The following is a 5,833-nucleotide window of genomic DNA, read 5'->3' as shown; positions in this document are numbered from 1 at the left end:
TCCCAGTTTGAAGCTGACCGAGAGCTGCTTCCAGGAAAATAATCACGGCCATAGCAGACAGTGTGTTTTCTCCTGGTATACACTGAAGGCAGAAACGTGATAATTTCTGAAAACTAATGTCTCCCTTCTGCAAAGACAAAAATCAATTCATTCCATTTATTCTTCAGTTTTCAGGGGCATCTGATTTTTCTCCTAATTCACATACAACCTCCTTTCCCTATTTTTGCTAAATACCAGCATTGTGCCATTTTCAGGCTCACATGGATAAAACCTCCTTCTAGATGACTCGTTTTATTAGTGTGACTGACCTTGGAAATGGATGTTTATGATATAACTATGACTAGACTTTCAGCTGCCTGAATCTTAAAGGAATAATTTTTTCAAGAAGACTTTATTATTAAGTGTGCCTATTAAAGCTGGTGATTATACTAATAATCTGAGTTATAGCATGTTTAATTACTATAATATGATATGATCCAATAGGACACCAGTGAGGAAAAGCAAACCATATTTATGAGCAATGACAAGCTTTTTACTCCATTTTATTGAATAACAAATACCATCCTTCTCTTAGGTGACTCTCTCTACTTTTACAGTGTTTATATAAAAACAAGCCAGTCATATATAGTATATGTCATACCATCAACTTGGAATCAGAGATGTCTTGAAAACCAGGTGTCTGCAGCTGTGAAGTCCATACACACAATTTGATATTTTGTGCCAAATACACCAGTGATGCCTAAATCCCTCATGCAGTGTATTGGGAGTCCCCTTTTGCAGGCTATAGAAACATTTTATGCCCCCATCTCTAGCTGGCATTGAAACAGAAACTATGCTGACAGGTCTCTTAAAAATTACATTATAGGTTGTTCCTGTTTTTTACTATTCTTGTAAAGTCTTCCTAAAAGAACTAGAATTGAAACACTGGCCACAATGGAAACACTGGCACATTTTAGGCAGATCTTTGTTTCTACTCAAGGAACCTGTTTATCTTCTCCTGTGGATGTGGCACCTGGGGACATGGGTTAATGGTGGCCTTGGCAGTGCTGGGGAGTGGCTGGACTCGATGATCTTGAAGGTCTTTTCCAGCCTAACAATTCTATGATTCCATACCCAACATGCTGTAAAGTTGGTCAAATAATCACAAAACACTGGGGAAAAAATGCCTTAGACGTGTGAAGTCTCGTTGCTCATGTAGTGGGGTAAGAAATTCAAACAGCATTTCCACGTATGCCAAAAGACTTGGATGTACTCTGACTCCTCCATCAGTCTTTATGATCTTCAAGACTCACTTCCTATTTTGTATTAAAAACTCATCCAATATTTAAGCTGTGCTTCAGGCAGGCCTGTTCCTGCTCTCTTCCAAGAGAGAGTCCCTTTTTACTGGGCACATTGTCTTCCCCTGGCTGTGCTTGAGCACCAGAGTGGATGGTGACTCTCCCTTTCTGTTCCTTATGCAGCTGGTCAAGCCACAGAGCACACAGGAAGGAACATCTTTCCTTCTCATTGCTTGTTTCTGCCACTTTGGGCTATAACAGTGCTCAAGCCTGTAATTTTAATAGCAGTATTTTTCCATTATAAGCCTCTTTTCTGAAGCAAAGGACCAGTGAGTGACACACTGTCCTCTTGTGGCATTGGCAAAAGGAATTTAGTTACACATCACAACCTATGTGCAACACACAAAATGTGCACGTGGGTTTTCCAGCCACTCCAGAGATACCACTTGGGAAGAAAAAACATCAGGGGAAAACAAATCTCAGTGCATACAACATCACAAAATAGATCCCACTGGAGAGATGTCCAAACCCCTGAGACTGGGAAAGGGAAGAGTGATGGCAGGGTGTGTATCCCAGGACAGAAATGAAGTTCTTACCTGTATTATCAGGGTTTATTTCAACCCACAGGACCCCTGCTTCAATTTAGAAAGCTGGAAAACAGAAGAAAATTATTTATTTATTTATACAGAGAAGGTCCCACCTCTTATGAATGATGAACTACGAATTTATACAGCAGGCCATATGTGCTCATGAGGAAATCCTTTTCTGAAACTCAAGACTCTGGAAGCTATTCACCAAGTTCAGTTTTACCCATGTTAATGAGAAGCCCAGGAAATTAAGACAGCTCCTTCCTAAGAAAAAGTCCTGCTCAGATCAGTGAAAGGCCAGCAAGGCCCAGGCCCTCTGTGTGTTTTTGCAATGTCAGTTTGCATTTCTGGGCCTGAAATCCTCAAACCAGCTGGAGAAGGTCCCAACAGGAGAAGAGCAGGACCTGGCTCTGTGCACACAAAAGGATGTGTAGGATGATGTGACTTACTACGAGATTTCACTGGAGCTGGGGATTTTTTCTATTTGGCTGAATCAATCAAACCTGTAAGTTTAGCTTTGTTGTTACAAACAGATGAAAGAATATATAATTATATAATCATGAGGAGAACAGGTGTCTTGTTTCTATCTAATTCATATGGAATTGACATGAAAAGAGTGGAAGTCAGGGCAATTTATAAGAGTTTTTTTTCCTGTAAATTTTCACTTTTACAATTCCAAACCCAGTATGTTTGCACTGTTGGGGAACCCCACAGTATCTGGGCTTTTTTAACCTTTAAAACTACCTCAGCTGTATTATTCCTCTAACTTTGATCTTATAATGTAATTAAAACAACTCTATTAGCTTAGCTCTGCAAAGTATCTCACATACACATCTTTGTCACAACTTTGAATTCTCATGTGCCTGCTCTGGTGCTTTTTTCTCCCTCCAAGCCAGCACCTTTTTATGACCTTTCACTCACCCTCAGCCTGTAGTTTCTTGTGCAATTAAAGTGAGCTGTGCTTATTTTTAGCTCATACAAATATTCTGGGAACTACAGAACAGTTTGTCACCCCCGTTGGTAGGGCCCAATTGTTTTCATTTGTTACTTGGTGGAAATTACCATGGAATTCAGTTAGCTTTTTGTTGTTGCCAATGTTTACATTTATTAGATACTTTCTCCTTCCCTGTGAGTTATTCCCACTGCTCCTTCCTGACAGGCATACCCCCAACCTGGCTTTGCACAGCTTTAAGTGAACATCTCTTTTAATAATCTTATGGTTATCAAAAGAGTATTTCTGATAATTATCTTCGTATTTCTTTGTATTATTTAAGTGTATTCTGTATTAGTTAATGCAGCTGAAAGGATGCTCTCAGTTCTATATTCACATTTCAATCCAAGGTGGGATAACTTCACTTACCTCATTCTCCCAAATCCTCTGCAGTATTTTGGGTAAAATGCCACACTGGAGAAAACAATAAAGCACATAAATATTAACACGAACTTTTTTTTTCTCCCATTAGATGTCAATCTTTCTGCACAAAATTTATGTGTGAAAGGAACGTGGCCATAATATTTTCCATTACATTATCATGCTGCTAAATCTTTCTTGGCAAAGGTTGTGGTAAGGTGCAACAACTCAACTGCTTGCTTGACAGCTTATCCTAGGAATAATGTTGAGGGGAAAAAAAGTTCTACTCATTATTTCAATATTGAGATGTTGGGGGGAGAAGGTTTTAATCCCTTTTGCTTTGGCAGGCTACAAACAGGACACCAGATGGGATATATTTAATAAATAAACAGTGCAAAGTCTCTGATCCACCTATAGCCAAGTCCTGACTCAGCCTCCTCTTACTGAAATCTCTTGGAGCCTGGTCAAGTCCAGATAAAGAGCTCATTTCAGTTCTGGAGCCAAGCTGTGTTGCTGCATCCAAAGTAGGTTGGGAACCCTGCCCTGGGAGCAGCTCTGCTTTTGCACTGCTCCTCGAGGCTCTGGCTCTCCTCGCTCAGGTTACAACAGGCTATTTTCCCTGCTTACAGCTGCCTCTGGAAAACATAAGAGCTGTTCTAGCATCTGGTTGTGTCTGGTCTGACACTGTAGTCTTGACATACTCTTTCTTTCCTAAGAATGTCTTTTGTTCCCAGAGTTAACTGGCATAGACATGAGGGGATGTCCCCTCAACAGGGTAAAAACTTCGGGGTCCAGCTCCAGTTCCTTGATATCAAACACGCTGATACAAGATGGGCTGATTAAGACCCTCAAATGGAGACTTGCAAATCCATCCTACACAGCTCAGTCCCAGTGTCCAGCAAAGGGAAGGTTTCACTGTGGGATCTGGGACTCCTCTGGAGCCACAGATCAGGAGACACCCCATCAAAGTGAACAGAATCGCACGAGCACTCAGCTGGAATCATCAGCATCGTGGAAGGCTTGGGCTCATCTATCTGATCATGTTAAGTTAATCATTAATATTTTTAGTTGTACTTTCAGTAAACACCACATAAGAGATTTCACTGATCCCTCATCAGTAGAACTCAAATTTTGGAATCCCTTGTGTAAATCACTGGGAGAAGAGAGAGAAGCATTTGAGAGGCAGGAGCAGCCCGGGCTGTAGATGGAGTGGCACATGCTGGGTCAGACAGCTGAGAACAGAGTCCCTGTGCCTCAGGGCACTCCCATTGTCAGGGATAACCTCGGGGCACTGCTCATAAATAGAAGCAGCAGCATGACAAAAACTGCCCCTTCAGTTGCATATCCCATTTTAGAGGGACACCAGAACTCCATCAACACTGTGTACACGTGAACATCTATATTATTATCATGGTTTAGTGCCTCCAACTCTCCAGGTTATGCAGGTCATCCTTCAGTCTTTGCTCTGTGTGTGGTCCCAGAGCCATCCTGCATCAAGCACTGCTCCACCATGTACCACGTGCTCTTTGAAGTGCCACACAGACCATCAAATATTGGTGTGATTTTAAAATTTTTAGAAGTGTAGTCATCTTAACAGACATAAAAATGGGCTCAGTGGTGCAACTGCCAGTGTGACAGAAAGAAATGACAGCTTAAAGATGGACATTAAAGCATCCTGAGCAGCTGGCATACAACAGGTTATTCAACAGGTTGTTTTAAAAATAAGAGAGGAGCACAAAGATGTCTGTGTTTTTTCCATGCCAAAGAATGTGCTTTAGAGGATACTTTATTGAGACATTCTCTCACTGTACCTCAGCCTGGTACACTGGCCATTGGTTATGCTGGGTATGACCTCGTGGTGCCTTCACATCCAGGTTTTATCTCCATACACAGGCATTAGCAGAGGAAGTTCTTCTTGCTTGACTCTAAACGTGAGTATCTGTGCAACAGTCATGAGCTAAGTCATCACTTGTACTATTATATACATTAAATAAGCAATTATGTGAAATCTCATCAGCTAATTATAATACATCAAACTGAACTAAGAATCTGGAATCAGTCCGTATGATTGCTTCTCTTCAGCCAGACTCATTTCAACCTAAAGGACTGTATGTAGCTAATTTAACATAGACATATTCTTAAAATAATAAAAATTATATATAAGCCTATGAAATAATTCAGCCATGAAGCCTGAATATGAATACTTCATTAAAGAAGCAGGCAGATCTTTCCTGCCATCTGTTGCATCACCCAGGGAATATAGGGAATATACACCTTCTACATGTCAAAAGTCTCTTCCGATCACCGGTGATGCTTCCTGAACTGTCACTGCCGTGGACAAATGTTAAGCAGTCTCTCCTTTGTCAGTACAGCAGCTGATTTCACTGGGGTTGTGTCAGCTCTCAGTTGACTGTGGCTTTTTTAAACAAATAAATACGCAGAGCTGACTGCAGACTCTTAGACCATCGGAATTCCGTTGCTGCAGAGGGCAGGGCACAGCATCCAGGGGCAGACCTGGGGAAAGGTGGGGGTGTTCCTGCCCTGCTGTGGCCTCCTGGCAGGAAAAGGAATGGCTGGGAATGGGGGAAGGAACAGGAAACAGCCACCACTTGTTCTGA

General features: G+C 41.5%; 1 long non-coding RNA gene across 1 annotated transcript; it reads right to left on the bottom strand.

Annotated features, from left to right (window-relative positions):
- Positions 1 to 530: 530 nt before the first annotated feature.
- Positions 531 to 5,833, bottom strand: LOC108642004. Its single transcript, XR_003916377.1, has 4 exons — positions 5,027 to 5,833; positions 3,225 to 3,269; positions 1,874 to 1,927; positions 531 to 1,547 (listed from the first exon to the last, which is right to left on the bottom strand). It is a non-coding gene; the product is annotated as an uncharacterized LOC108642004 (long non-coding RNA).

This window comes from Manacus vitellinus, unplaced genomic scaffold (assembly GCF_001715985.3).
Source record: "Manacus vitellinus isolate BGI_N305 unplaced genomic scaffold, ASM171598v3 scaffold_91_pilon, whole genome shotgun sequence".
In the NCBI taxonomy this organism is placed as follows: Eukaryota; Metazoa; Chordata; class Aves; order Passeriformes; family Pipridae; genus Manacus; species Manacus vitellinus.
Note: the sequence above shows the minus strand (reverse complement) of the source record. Positions and strands in the feature narration are given on the sequence as shown.